The 16,644-nt window shown below is 37.4% G+C and overlaps 1 pseudogene; it reads right to left on the reverse strand.

The window, feature by feature from the left end:
• Window positions 1–4,389: 4,389 nt before the first annotated feature.
• On the reverse strand, window positions 4,390–16,323 carry LOC104107276 (putative late blight resistance protein homolog R1C-3; annotated as a pseudogene).
• Window positions 16,324–16,644: the final 321 nt, after the last annotated feature.

The following is a 16,644-nucleotide window of genomic DNA, read 5'->3' on the forward strand; positions in this document are numbered from 1 at the left end:
TATTTTTATAATTTTAGCAAATTTTTACATATAAATTTTTACTCTACGTCCAAAGTTATGATTCAATTGCACCCGTCATCAAAACTCTACATCCGTCCCTGCAATGGTCTATGGTTTCTCATAGGTAGGCTGAGAGCTCCCTTTGTGATTAGAAATGACGTAAGTACTTCAGAAACCTGAACTTATAATCATATTATTAGTACAGAGACACAACTAATTGTATTATTATTTCTTTGATTCGGTTTATGTGAACTTATTTCATTTTTGATTCGTTTCATAAAGAATGATTCCTTTCTAAATTTGGTAACAATTTAGTTTAAACTTATAATTATACCCTTAATAAGAAGCTTTTATAACCAAACAAATACTCTTGACCCCTTTTTGACTTGTTTAGAATCACAAATTTTAAAAATTTTCATTTTTTCTTAAACTTTATGCCCAATTAAACAAGTTCACATAAATTTGAACGGAGGGAGTATTGTACTAGGTTCGCTAGTATCTATTCCCGTTGGCTTCAAAATTCAAAGGTAATGTAATGGTTGCAGTATTTTAATGAGTAAAATGGGCTAATCATTTTTTTAGTACAGTGAGAGACAGTTAGTGTACTACTCTCTTCGATCCATAATAAATGACCAATTTGCTTAGGTCACACCCATTAAGGAAATACAAAATTCTAGGTAAAAATAGTTAGTCTGATTAAATCGCCTTTAATTAAATGTTACGGCATAATTAATGTGAGGAGTAAAAGACTTTTTAGGAATACGTACATAAGAATAATTTTAAAAAAATAAATTAAATTTTTTCTTTATTATATAAATAAATACGTATTTTAGATCAAAATAAAAAAATAAATTAATCACATACTATGGACCGAGAGTAGATTACTATCCATTCCCAATGGCCTTCACATCACAGTCAATGGTTGCATTAGTTAATGTAGAGTGGTATTGTTACAGCTCACGGTTTGCCTTCCCCAAATAATTAATGGAAACCACTATGTTAAATATTACTCCCTCCATTTCAAGTATGTTAACCTACATTTTTAATTCGTTCAAAAAAGAATGACATTTTTTTATATTTGAAAATAATTTATCTTTATTTAATGATTTATAGCCACATAAAATATATGTGCCTCATTTTATATCACAGTTCAAAAATCTTCTCTCTTTTCTTAAATTTCGTGCCCAATTAAATAAATTCACATAAATTGAAACGGAGGGAGTATATCGGCAAAGGGCAAAAAATAGTACTCTTATTGTCTAAATATTGGATCACAATTGTTCTAAAAACTAACGGCTGATATTTGTAGAGAAGAGTGACAAGGGAATCACGGGGTGGAGAAGAAAAAACATATAGAGCGGGGGAAGGGAAGAACGTTGGGGTGGGATTATTATTTTTTTCGTCTATTTGTCCAACTCAGCGAAAATATACTATAGTATTCCCTGCGTTTCAATTTATGTGAACCTATTTCTTTTTTGGTCAGTTCCAAAAAGAATGACCCTTTTTTAAATTTAAAATAATTTAGCTTAAACTTTCAATTCTATCCTTAATGAGAAGTTTTTGTAGGCATACAAATACTCTGGATCCCTTTTTGACTTGTTTGGGACCACAAATTTTAAAATCTTCATTTTTTCCTAAATTTCGTGCCAAGTCAAACAGGTTCACGTAAATTGGAACGGAGGGAGTAGTATTTTATATGGGTTTATACATAATGTAGAGCCGTTAGTTTTAAAGGGTAAAAGTAATCTAAAATTTAAATAGCAAAAACTTAATCGTCACTAAAATTCAACGAAAGGTATAAGTGGTCTATTTTAAAAAGTTAAAGGATAATTTTAGCCCTTTTCCGATATATTAAATTGACCTGTTTTGCTATTTTTCTACGGTTTCAGAATTGCATGGTACCTCTACATGTGGATCAATACGACAAGGAATAAAGCTCAAACGGCTATGGAAAATAGGATAAATCTGCCTTCCGTTTGAATTTGGTCCCAACTATGCTCTCTAATTTGCCCCTTAACAATGGAAATGAAACAAATTTGTCCTCAGTTTGAATTTGGTTTCAAGTATGCTGTGAAAGAGGTCACTAGCCTATGAACTTCAATTTATGGACTATGGAGTGTGTGGAGAAAAAGAAAAAGAAAAGAAAAAAAAAGAGGAAAATGTTTACAAAAAAAAAGCAAAAAAGAGTTCAAATAATATAGAAAGACACACACCTCCTAATCCTTCTACCTCGTGCTAGTGAAATCATAGAGGTGCTTAATTGAAAAGAGGGCTATGTTATATATGGTGTATGACAAGTGAATGGGATGAAAAGCAAATGCGCTTGATTTGTGAGTGTAGTGTATTAAAGTGCTTAGGAGGGTTAGTTACTATTTCTAAATGTATCCTACTCGCCCCTTAACCTACATTACAACCTTAAAGTCCTAATTGATTCTAGATTTGGATAGCTTAGATTAGTAGAGATATACACTACGGGCAAGCTTATGCTACGACCATGGGATGCACATGAATTCTTTGTGAGAATGAGTGAATGTTGTTCAATTGTGTGATGTCCTTAATTTATGTTCAATGATATATTTGAATGTATGGACTACTTTTACATTCACTCTTTTGTTTGTGGTAAGGGCACTTGGTCTCATGATAGATTGACGATATTGTACACGTTCTTTTGTTGGGTGAGTGCGTGAGTTGAGGATGCTTAGTGGTTACGAGTCATCTCTTGAGGTAAGGTGGTTGTGGAGAGGTTGCTTGAGTTTGTTTAATAATATTGAGTGTCCTTGGGCTAGTTTAAAGACGGGAAGAATGTGAAATTCGTGTGTTCATGCTTAATTGCCGATATCGATCATAGTCTAAAGGTAGGGTGTTTGATGAAATTAATTGTGAAGTGCTCTTTCATAGTAATAGGTACATTTTGGGGTGTTAATATAGTTCCATTGCTCGAGGATGAGCAAGAGTCTAAGTGTGGGATGTTGATAATTGGCTTAATGTATGCATATTTTGATATATATTGCCTCACATTTTGCTCATGTCTCGAAGATTTGAGATGTATAATATGACGATTTGTGCTAATTTGTGATATTTCTATGTGTAGGAATCATTCGATGCAATTTGGGACTAAAGGGCACGAATTGGAGCGAAATTGGGAAGAAAAGGCAAAAGTGCATATTTGAAGGCCACATGCATCGTGGGGCGCTGCCTGTAGCGCAATTTACAGTGTGCTGAGAAGTTGAGCGCCAGGGCCAGTGCCCCACGCTGCCCTGGACGCTCATATCCTGTTTCGACTAGGACTCGGTTATTTCTATCCCAAGACGCCCCCAACTCATATAAAAGCCAACCTAAACCTATTTTGAAGAGTGGGACGTGACTTTGAGAGAGAAACAAAAGTACGAAATACTCGGGAGCACGAATTTGAGCAATTCTTCCATTCTTCCTTCGAATTTGAGAAATTCTTCCATTCTTCCTCTAGTATTCATTGGCTTTATGTTTGAAACATTATTTTTTATGATTGTATGAATATGAGTGGCTAAGAACCCTATTGTTCTAGGTTCATGGGTGATACATGAATGTTGATGTTTGAAGTTTAACTTGACGAATTTGATTTTATCATATTGGGTTGTTTATTTAATTCTGTTTTTATTATTATGCTGAGTAGCTAACAGTGAAATACTATCTACGAATCTAGAGTTGAACTCGAAAGTGAGAATTCTAGATTGCATATAAAATTAAATAGAGCAGGTTCTTGAACCCGGGCATCGGGGAACGGATTTGCAATTAGGATAGAAATATACCTAATTGTCTTGCTTGGTTGAAATACAGAAAGTGTAAATACATTCTTGTTAATCTTAATTCCATATATATATAGGCATTAAGTTAGCTTGAATAGGCGAGTAAGAGCTTAACAGATTCTTATGAGTAATATCAACTAACAATCCAGATAAATCAATTAGTCATTTTAAGCCAAGAACACAACATGATGTGACCCTGCAATATCATCTCCTATTGATTGTTATCCGAATTTGCTTAAGTGTTGTGGTTGATTTCTAGTTATTTTATTACTTGATAGTTTTAGGTAGTAAATTAGTCACTTATACATTTTGTGAGAAATCTCTTGAATCGATAAGTTGTTTGAGTTTGAATAAGTCAAAAGTTAATCATAAGTATATTTATTGTGGGACCACTATTTCCGTTGTTAGAAATATTTTCTTTGACTTTTGCGATCAATTTACTTATTTTTCGACCGATTCGGTTGGTTTTTTTTCCGATCGATTTCGATCGGTAGCCAGTTTTCTAGTAGTGGAAGACAAACACTTCAATTGGTTGGAATAACATGTCTTCAACAAAACAATGATAGTTGAAGCTTGAAAGCAATACAACTTGAAACAAAGCAAATACAACCATATCACAAAATTAATAGTAGTAGGAAATATTCAAACAGTTTTACAATTGAGAAAGAAAACAGTACCCACCCTACATGATCGGGAACTCGAAATCCAGGAAGGGTGTTTCAAGCCGATACTTCATTTAAAATCTCCGACAACATTAATACAGAGAGTTATTTAACAATGCTTGAATAAACAAAAGATCGAAATAGCATTTCTTAATTTATTGCAGAAAACACTAAAACGCCCGCGGTGACACCATATCAAACTGGTCAATGTTCTCCTCATCACCTGAAGAAAGAAGGAAAATTAGTATATAGTAAATGACTAACAGGAGAAGAAACGTACGTGATATATTTTTTGTGGTTTTGAAGAAAAGAGAGGAAACCACTAATTAATTCATTGACAATAGTACTCCATTAGGTATATTATAAGTATATATATATATATAGTGGAGTAGTAACATAAAAAAGCAATATGAGTTAAATCACGGTCGAACCATTTAATTAAGTGACTAAAACGAAAAGAGCTCATAACTGTCATGGTGGACTTACAATAACAGATATTTAGAAATGGAGAAGGTGAAAACCTCCCTTGGCAATATTCGATTATTGTTATAGTTTTTGGCCGAAAAATAGGTCATCAAATACTCAAGCAAAAGCGTACTGCAATGTGGAAGCCTACAAAAGACTTTTCCAAAAGGAGGAAAACATAATGTGTGCCCTTCACGAGGGACCTTGGCTGTTTAACCACTTTCTCTCAGTGAGACGTTGGGAGCCCAAGTTCATTGCCTCCTCCGCGCAACTCACATACTCCGCGATTTGGATCCGTCTTCCCGAACTCCCAACCGAGTTTTATGATCTGGAAATCCTCAAAAGGATTGGAACGAAAGAGGGTAAACTATCAAAGTGGACACCTTCACTTCTTCCACAACACGAGGACGTTATGCTCGTGTTTGCATAGAGGTACCACTGGAAAAAACCCTCAACCGCCATTGCAGGGCCCACAAGTAAGTCTTCTAACTCCAATCCACCAATTCCAAATTATGTTTCTAATACAAATTTGAACTCTAATAATACTGGGCTTATTAACTCCTCTAATTTGTTTAATTGTCTAGCCAATAATAATGAAGAACTAGTGGACCCCATCCCCTCCACATCTCACCCTTATGAACAGACTCCACAACCTACGCCAACTATGCCAATACACAACATACAAAATTGCCACGTTGATCCCCGAAATTCCACCGCCCATACCAGTAAACCCTCCCCTTCCACGTATAACCCTACTCAAGTCACATCCATAGTGGATCAAATAAAATCCTTTTTACCCAATCAAGACATACACTGTGCAAGCCCACTAAATTCTCTAGAAGCCATCGCTAACCCAGTAGGTTCCCAAATATCACCCCTACTTTCTACAGAGAATGATGCAGCCCAAATACCAAGTTCTCATAATACTCATGATATTCCCTCACGCCCTCCAAAGTCTGATAGCCCAAATATCTCATCACTGCCCATTACATCAATTTCCTCCTCCCAAACTAAGATACATACTACGTTACTGAATTTAGAGGATTCACAGCACTCCTCACACTCCTTTATCGCCCTTCACCACCACAATTGCCCATACCCAAGCATTCACCTACATCACACTCCTCCTCCACCATACCATCTCATACATCTTCTTCCCTTCACCATGCAGAATCCACACCTTCCACTTCAGTATCGTCTCATCTACACCTCATCGGCCCCCCAACCCCTCGCACCAGCACAGTCCTGGCTCGAGATGGGGCTACTGGGCCATGCACAGACCTTCGCGTTGGAGATAAACAATCAGGACATCCTCATCATGATACAAAACTCCATGGACATTGCTCAAATCGTAACGGAGAGGATGAGGCTAGGTTGGGAAACCTATGCCCAATACCAATCTTTTATCCACCAACCTCTGATGTTCAATCCCTACAATCTCATCTCACCACCCTTCAATATCCCCCATTACCAGCCTTACGGCCAGTTCACATGAGGGAGATGTCGTTTTACCCGCCGCTCTTCCCGGAGAATCCTCCCACTCCATGGATACACCAACACATCACTCTCCATTCACACATGCAGACCCCACCTCCCCTCACCACACCTCCATCGTCCTCCACCAGCCACTTAGACCTATACCCTCCAAAACACACTTAACTAGCACAGGAGGCCATGACCCAGCAAGAAATATCGGCTCTAGCTGCCGAACTGCGGGAAACTCGAATAGAGTTGATCGACCTCGACGAAATACAACTTTAATACTAAAGGAGCAGTATAAAAAAATTGTATCTCCGGTGTCCACCGAATTTCAAAAAATTCCTAATCAAACTTCGCCTCACTGTCAACCCCGACGCAGGCAAGTTTGCACTAGTACTCATACCCACCCTGGGCCCATCGGAGCAAAGGAATGTGGAGAATACACCAGTGAACCCCCAGGTTCCAGCGTCACCCCCTACCCTCCAATAACCCAAATATGAAGTTCATTATATGAAATTGTAGGGGTGCTCGCTCGCCAAACTTTCGTCGGAATTTCCGCTCCTTGTTGGACTATCACCACCCTCCGTTAGTTGTTATTCTGGAAACTCACCTAATGGACCACCTACCTTTACGTGATGATTTTTCTTTTACTAGTATGGCTTTCGTAGCGACTGAAGGCTGGCATTGCCATCATTTGGGATGAAAGTCTTCTACTTGTGGAAGAGGTAGCTATTACTAAGCAAGAGGTTCATTGCATGGTGGAGGTATTATCTCTTACTAAAAAGTTTTTATTCTCTTCAATTTACGCCAGTCCTATTTTAGCACATAGACAAATTCTCTGGCAAAATCTTAAATGCATTTCGGACCACTATCATGGACCTTGGTTGGTGGGTGGTGATTTTAATGAAGTTACACGTACTTCCGAAAATTTTGAGGGACGACACTTAAAATAATACTCGCGTGGATCACTTTTTAAATTGTCGCAAATTAGTAGACCTTGGGTTTAAAGGTAGTCATTTCACTTGGTCTAATAATATAAGTAACTCCTGCACTATTCTAGATTGCTTAGATAGGTTAGTGGCTAATTATGGCTGGACTAATTTATTTCCCAACGCCCTTGTTCGTCATCTACCTTGTACCCACTCAAATCATCGTCCATTACTTCTTACCCTTACTACTGCTAATGTAAATATGAATAAACCTTTCCGGTTTGAATCCATTTGGACATTTCATACACGATTCCGTCATTTTGTTTCGCACATTTGGCATGATAATAATGATTCTCTTCCTGCCATAACCAATTTCCAAATTGAGGTGCAAGACTGGAACAAAAATACCTTTGGAAACATCTTTAAAAAATATGAATTTTACTTGTTAGGTTAAGCGGCCTCCAACGGTCTCCTCATTTCCCTACCAGTAACTTTTTTAAAAATCTAGAATCTGACTTGATTTGCGAATTTAGTAATATATTAAAATTAGAAGAGGATTTTTGGAAATTAAAGTCTCGTATCCAATGGCTAAATGACGGGGATGCTAATACTAGGTTCATCCACCTTACCACTTTACAATGTCGTAAGCGCAAGCGTATTACTGCGCTGCGTGACACAGCTGGTAATTAGATTTTTGATAATGCTGTTATTAAAGATTTAATCAACTATCATTTCGGAAAACATTTCACTACTGAACATGATTATTCCACACCTCACGTATTTCCTAACTCACAACAATCCTTGTCCTACATGGATTCCCAACATCTTGTTCGTCCACTCCTACATACATAAGTGATACAAGCCATTAATTCCTTCAAACCATTTAAATCCCCCGGCCCAGATGGGCTACATCCATATTTTTTAATCAACAGTACTGGACTGAAATTCAAACCTCAGTCCTTAATTTTTACAACCAAGTTTTAATTACATATGAAATTCCTCCAGAAATTAACTCTACCTATATTTGTCTCATACCCAAAAACCAAGCTGCAAACTCACTTAGCCATTTTAGACCTATTAGCTTATGCAATACTAGCTACAAAATCATTACAAAACTATCGTTGCTCATATTAAGCCTTTTCTTAAACAATTAGTAGGGGCCTACCTAATCCAGTTTCCTCCAAAACTGTCATGCGGCGGACAATGCTATTATAGTTCAAGAACTCCTCGATCACTTTAAGAGGAATAAGGGAAAGAAAGGACTTATGTTCCTTAGACTTGATTTAAAAAAAACTTTCGACCGTATTGAATGGTCCTTCATACATAAAGCACTAAATATTTTCAATTTTCCAAAGCCTTTAATCAAGCTTATTATGTCGTGTGTTTCTTCATACACAGTCTATATACTTATTAATAGATCACCCACCACCTATTTTTTTCCAACAAGAGGAATACGGCAAGGCGATCCTCTATCACCATATTTATTCATTCTATGTTTAGAAATGTTTTCTAGAAGTATAACTGTAGCTGTGGACTATAACGCTTGGGAACCCATCCAAATTTTCACCTTAGGTCCTCAAATCTCGCACCTTTTCTTTTCAGACGATATCATCCTCACTGCAATAATCTCTCGCAAATCTTGCCATACCATCATTGACCATCTCAATATGTTCACCAAAGTCTCAGGCCAAAACTAAGTTTTGATAAGTCACGAATATTTTTTCCAACAACTGCTCCCATTCGGACAAGCAGTATGTCCTCTCATATTTTAATATGTCAGAAGGCACCTCCTTTGGAAAATACTTGGGTTTTCCTATCTTTTTGAAGCGCCCTACTACGCGTGATTATCAATTTATCTTAGATAATTTTAAAGCGCGTTTGGCAGGATGGAAAACTAACTTTATGATCAAGGCGGGCAGGACAACTCTCATACAATCAACCCTTAGTACCATTCCTAATCATGTAATGCAATTTATCACTCTCCCTTTAAACGTTGTACGTAGAATGGAGCAATATGAGCGCAACTTCCTGTGGGGTACAACTACCAATCATAAAAAACTTCACTTAATTAACTGGGGTAGTGTTACCACCCCAAAGGAAGAGGGGGTTTGGGCATTCAAAATCTTTTCACAAAAAATTGTGCACTTCAAGCTAGTACGGCCTGGCGCCTCTTTAAATTTCCAAACTCCCTCTGGGCCTCTCTTCTTATCACTAGGTATGCGAATCCACGAAATCCTGTTTCTACATCTTCACGAATCTGGAGGTTCATCCAATATGGATGACAACACTGCCAACGAGGTCTACAATGGCAACCTGCAAATGGCTCACACATCCTTTTTTGGACTGAATCCTTGGCTCCAAGCAAATCTAACTTCACGATGGCTTATTCATGGACCATTAACGGAATTTGAAACTAGAGCAACCATAGCTTCCTACCGTACACACTCTTGTTGGGATCATTTTGCATTATCTTTCGTTCTTCCTGATACAGTACAACAACGCATATATAACACTTACTTCCCTACAATTCCATCATCTCATGATCGTATTATTTGGGGCCTTAACAATACTGGCCTATTCTCAGTCAAATCCAGCTACACGTCTCTTTCGAAAAGCACCACTACTCATCCTTTTCATTGGATTTGGCGCTTGAAATTACCCCCTAAGATCATCCACTTCATATGGTTATTTTGTCATAAATGATTGCCTACTGCTTCCTATCTTGCTCACCTAAAACTACTTCCGTCTCCCATCTGCAAAATCTGTAATAGAGGAGTAGAAACGATCCGTATATGTTCTTTGCTTGTGCTCCCGTTGCATCCTTTTAGACTTCACTAGGTCTCCACCAAGGAGCTCCTATCCTGCCAAATAAAGTCGCCTCTCCCCTTACATATCTTAAGGAGCTCATCCACCAAAATCATATTAGTACCCCAAACTGTTAGAAGCAAGCTCAGAACAGCTATGGAAGATGAATGAGGAAGAAAACCCTAGAAGGGTCGAGAAGAAGAGAGAAAAGCAAAAGAGAAACATGAGAGAGAAATAACCATCTGATCTTTTATTATTCAATAATGGGTATTTATATTTACAGCTATAAATGTGTATTGGGCCCGGGTCCTATACAAGTATCTATTGGGCCTGTAGCTCAGATTGGGCTCTTACACAAACATCTTCCGCCTGCTCTCTTTATACCATTCTCCTTGTGGCATATCTGAGATATTCGCAACCATAACACGTTTGGTGACACTTATCACTCTATCAGCACTTCATGTATAATTAATCAAGTTACTGAATATTTTTATTGTGCCCAACCTCTGAGGTTTAGACCCACCTTAATACCCATGCATGTTAAGTGGGAACCCCCAAATCAGAGTTTTTATAAACTCAATTCAAATGGAGCTGCCTGCACTATGACTGGCGCCTCAGGTTATGGTGGAGTCATTCGTGATTCTAATGGGAACTGGATTGTGGGATACACTGGTAGTTCAAAGCACATAACTAGTTTACATATGGAGCTAATGGGTTTTTTACAGGGTCTTCGTTTAGCACACCTTTGCCAACTCACACCTTTGGAAGTAGTTGTCGATGCACAAGAGGTAATGCATTTGCTAAAGGCAGATAACTTATTTTACTCACACATTCTTAATGATTGCAGATCCGCTCTCCACCAGTTGGCTGATCCTCATGTTACTCATATATATCGGGAGCAAAACCAAGTGGCGGATGCTATGGCAAAGCACGGCCTTATGGAATACCGTGGTCCATCAATGCTCGTTTTTGAAGACGCTCCAGTCTTTTGGCAGTGGACTCACACTTAGATCCACCAAGGGATGGCAACGCTTTTTTGTATACTGTAGAAGAACAGCCACCCTAGTTTGCTCCTGCCATGTAACTAACTTTTTGCTATATAATACTAATCTTTCATGATTAAAAAAAAAAAAAAGACTTACACTACGCTCCATATTTTTGAGTTTAAGTGTGTTCAATCAAGAACTTAAGGGGGAAACAAATACTAGAACTAGCTTAACTAGTTGATAATGGAATCTTATGAATTGCTATATAATTCTGAGGAATTAAATAATTGTAAAAGATAAAGACATGGGAACATTCTAACAAATGAAACACACCTTATCATGCATAGAGATACATTTCTATGGAGAACGAATACCCAGCATGCTGAACATGAATATAATGAAAATTTAAAATCATCTCACCAGCTTGATTGAGCATTGCAACAACAATTAGCTAAGAAAGAACACCAGTTAAATCATGGTCGAACTATTTATTTAAGTGACTAAAACGAAAAGAGCTCATATATAATTGTCATGGTGATGAAATACAACGGGCTCTCAAATTCAATATCGTAGTTTATAATGAAATTGCATGAATCGATATACATATCTGAGGATTTATATAGTTATGAAAAATAGAGACATGCTGACATTCTACTAAATGAAGTACACATATCATATAGATACAGATGCAATCTCTTCTAATCAATATTGATAAAAAGAATATATTGACACACTTGGCAAAAAGCATAATTACGATTTAAAATTATCTGAAAATAAAATGAATCGACTGACCTTATTCAACTTCACTGTGCGGTGTTGCAATCAACTGCTTCAGGGGGGAATATAGTGAGCTTGAATTTCAGCTTGAGTTCTTGTATCTCTATCTTCCTGCCTTCTATAGCTTTTGCTGATTTATTCGCCTTCTTTGTGTTGTTCAGCGTCATCTCTTGAAGGCTATTTACACCCGCAAACTCAAATGGCACAGCCTCAAGCTTATCACATGATATAAGAACAAGGTACTTAAGTCTTTGAAATGAACAGTTTGAAGCTTTTCAAGTTTCCAAGTCTGTCGCCCTTTCAATCCACAGTACCTTGAGTTTGGTAAAACCAACTGAATCCCAGGCCGTCCCACAAAATGCATTTTCTTTCAGCTTTAGGACCTGAAGGCACTCCAGCTGTCCTAGTTTATTCGCATCACTCCATACAAACTTTGTATTTGACAAAGTTAACTTGTGCAGTCTGTGAAGAAACCCAAGGAATGCTTGAGGAAGTTGAAGAACTTTGCTCATGGAGCTGCCAACATCATTCAACAGCTTAAGTTGTTCCAGGGACTTTAGCTTTTGAAAGTTGTTGAACCCACCCTTGTTAGCTTCAAAAAATTCAGCCATTTGCCCTTGAATACTGACTTTTCTGAGATTACAGGCCCTAGCAAGCACATCTTCTGTGCAACTTTCTGGTGCGACCTTAGAAAGAGTTTGTAGGCGAGACGATTCATCTGTTGTTTGGGTAGCAGGGGATGGCAATTTTGCAGGGACATTGGTGTGCAGATGCCTCAACTGTAGCATGTTCCATATGTCTGCTTTTATTTCCATGGTTGACGCCTTTGTACTATTATTAAGAATAAGAGTTTGTAAATACCAAAACTTACCAAAGAAGGTCGGAAGAGCACTGAAGTCACCTGAGATAGCAATGTATCTCAAATGATGTAACTCTTTGAAATCCTTTGAGAAACTAAATTCGAGAGATTCAACATCCAAGACCCTAACTAGTGGAAATGCTTTGAGGAGGAGTCGACTGTTACTAAGCTTCTCACTTTCTTTTTGTTTTGGGGAAAAACATAAGAAAGACCTAACATGCTCAGCAGATGGTCCTTTGGAGAGAAAGGCTTTCAAAAGAGAGAATTTAATACACAGCCGACGACAAGTATCTAGATCTGGTATAACAAGACCGGGCTGGTCAGTTTTTTCACATACTTCTTGGAAAAGACCTCCGTTTTGCATCTTGCAGAACTGGTGCAACATGTCGTGAAGACGACATGTTTTTACTTGTCCATCAGCCCTTTTCTGCATTACAATCAGCAAATTCCTGTTGACAAGCTCGTTCAAGTAAAACTCTGCAATATCCTCGGGTTTGCTGTCTAAGTTGGAGTTTATCAATCCCTCCGAGATCCACAAGCGAATCAACTTCCAAGCAGGAATTTCAAAGCCTTGTGGAAAGGCGCCACAATACAGGAAGCACGCCTTCATATCTTCGGGCAGATGACCATAACTCAATTCCACATATTTCAAGCAGCTTTCAGGTTTATCTTTATTTATAAGGTGCTCTCCAACGTTTTGCTTTACCATTTTCCACACTCTTTCGTTTATACGTCCTTGTAGAGCTCCTGCAATTACCACTACTGCAAGTGGCAATCCACTACATTGTTTTGCAATACTTTCTCCATATCCTACTAACTCTTCAGGACACCTTTTACTACTAGTGCCAATAAAAACCCTGTTTTCCAACAATTGAAAACTTTCCTTATCTTCCAGAAATTTCAACATGTGAGGATTGGCATTGGCATATCTACCAATACTTGCATCGCGAGTGGTTATCATGATTTTGTGGCCTTTGCTGTTTTTCGGGAAAACAGACCTGACAGATTTCACAACGTCTGGGTGCCACACGTCGTCCAACACAATGAGACATTTACCTCCTTTGGACATGGATTCTTGTATTTTGCTGGTCAGTTCATTCACACTCATATTTTGATGTTCTGCAGTGCGTTTCGTGAACCCTTCCAGTATTCTAAGAAAGATCTCTTTTGGTTTGTATTCTTGTGGGCCTACGTAAACCCAAATGCTGTTAAAAAATTCATAGGTAACCTTAGGATCTTTATAGATTTTTATTGCCAGTGTGGTTTTGCCAAGTCCAGCTAAACCGACCACAGGAATAACATCTAGCTCATTTCTTCCTTCAGCAAGTCGTTTGATCACTGTTTTCGCTTCCTCGTCAAACCCGACAACTTCGTTTTCTTCCAACAAAGTATCCTGTCAAAATGGTTTGGATATCATCAAAAAATAGAGTATACAATTTTCTTTTTCCAATCAGAAATATATATATTCTACGTACCGTGACATCTCTCCATGTAAACATGCGCATATCGGGTAATAACAGATAGATTATCGTCTTATAAAACAAATTTACAAACTATATATATATATATATATATACAAACGGTGAATAACATAAGCACAGTTTCTTTAGATCAAGAGGTTGATCAACTTTTTTGTGACATCTATTTCCTTATATCTCATTCTAACTGCCGTTTTTTTATTTAATAATAATCCTTTTAATTAGCAGTTGACTTCTGTGGCAAATTGTTTCATTGTGAACAATCCCTTAATTGCACTCAAAAAAAAAAAAGTGAAATATCTCTCTCTCTCCTCTCTCCAACAAACCAAGTTTTGAACAAGAGACATTCTCCCCTCGTAATGTCTATTCTTTCCTTGGCATTTTTAATGCTCTTCTTTATGTACTAGTAATATTTTACATTACTAGTCTTGGAGTGCACGCACTATATAAATGAATATAAAATTTTGAAAATTATATAAATATTATATCAAAATTTGTATTTGAGTTATAAAATTAAAGTTAACAAAAGTATAAGTTTCTAGAAGGGGAGTTTTGGCGTAATTGATAAAGTTACTGCCATGTGATCAGGAGGTCACGGGTTCGAGCCATGGAAACAGGCTCTTGTAAAAATGCAGGGTAAGGCTGCATACAATAGGCCTTTTTGGTCCGGCCCTTCTCCAGACCCCGCGCATAGCTTAGTGCACCGGGCTGCCTTTTTTTTTTTTAAAAGTATAAGTTTCTAAAAAATTGTGGATCCTATTTAACTAACTTCAACGAAGGTAGAAACACTTACGACCAAAATGCAATTGTTCTAGTACTATAATCAATAAGAAATACCATAAGAATTGTTTCCAACGTATTAGAAAAGACTAAGTTACTATCAGAAAAGAAATTATTCAACCATTATATTTTGATTAATCCACTCTTTCTTCATTTTGGAGTGAGCTTTTTTTCTTATTCGGCGGAGGCAGGATTTCTGATAATGGGGTTCAAAAAATAAAAGTTTAAAAAGGTTTGTAGCTAGTGAAAACTTACAAAGGTTTTGAACCCCTTAACCACTAAGCTATGCTTTTGGGCCATGTCAAAAGAATTCAAAACATAATATATAGAGGTAAAAAAAATTTCGGGGAAGGGGGTTAGGGTGTTCCGAACACCCTTCCGCCCCCTAAATCCGACCCTGCTTACTGTTAATGGATTTTAAAAGAAATATGTTAATCTATGAGCGCAAAATTAGAGCTTATGTTTAAAAAGATCCCCTAAACTTTGCAGGAAATTAGTTATATCCCTAAAATTCCTTATAATTAAGTTGAGTAATATTATTTATTCCTTTTAATTAGCTTATTGTGTTGTCTACTAATAAAAGGGTCAATTTGATTTGTTATAAACAATTATCGCATTTGAGGTTTAGACCATTCCTCATAAATTTATTTTAACTTTAGACGTTTCTGCAGATAGATGGTCATTAAAATCCCAACAAACTAGCCTCACCAGGTCAAACTAGCCAACAGGAGAACGACACCGCTTGCCATACAAAGCCTCACACGGATATATAGCCAGAGTTTTGAACATACCTGTGGTCTCGGGGCAACTATTTCCGGCTGATCATCAAGCATTGGCTTTTTCTGAAAAGCCTCTGGATTTTCTTGGCGAATCTTTTTCACCTGTTCGAGGGCGACTTTGATGTTCTTAGCAAGTTCCCTGACGGATATGGCATAGTTAGCATCAAAGAACTGCTTAAATATATTTTTATCTTGGTGCAGTTTCACCTGAACCAGAAGCTTATCAACGAGACCCTCAGCTTGATACACTATAACCTGAACTTTGTGGACAAACTGACTCCATTGTTTGCTGTTGCTTTGACGATATCGTGCAGCATCATCTAGGAAGGCTTTTAATTCATCAAGTTCGTCCACGAGACGTGCACAATCTTCAGGTGCACCACCAATCAGCTCCCATGTTTCCTTTATTAGTGGTACCAGGTTCTCCACTACAAATTTCAGTGCTACATCTGCCATATTTATTTCTTTTGGGATAAGAATATATGTAAATGGAGGATATATAGTTGTTACAGCTCTTAGCGATTAGATGATCTTCGCCTTACTGCTATGTGTGTGTATATATATATAGAGAGAGAATGGAGGACATAATGTGAACATCCATTTCATTAATATATATCGTAACTTGACTTTGTGCTTAGAATTATTTAAATACGCGGTCTTTATTTTAATCTTCAGAGGCCTGCCACCAGCAAATTAATACTTCTAACAAGATTAGTAGATGCCTAATTATAGTTCAATCAAACTCACGTTCAATGTGTACGGACTGGATCTAAATGCAATGCTACTCCCTAAAAAGTCAGTGGTTGCAATATTTTTGTATAGATAAACAGCTAATTGATGGAGTACTAAGTTAATATATA

The sequence above is a fragment of the Nicotiana tomentosiformis genome, chromosome 9 (genome assembly GCF_000390325.3).
Source record: "Nicotiana tomentosiformis chromosome 9, ASM39032v3, whole genome shotgun sequence".
Classification (NCBI taxonomy): Eukaryota; Viridiplantae; Streptophyta; class Magnoliopsida; order Solanales; family Solanaceae; genus Nicotiana; species Nicotiana tomentosiformis.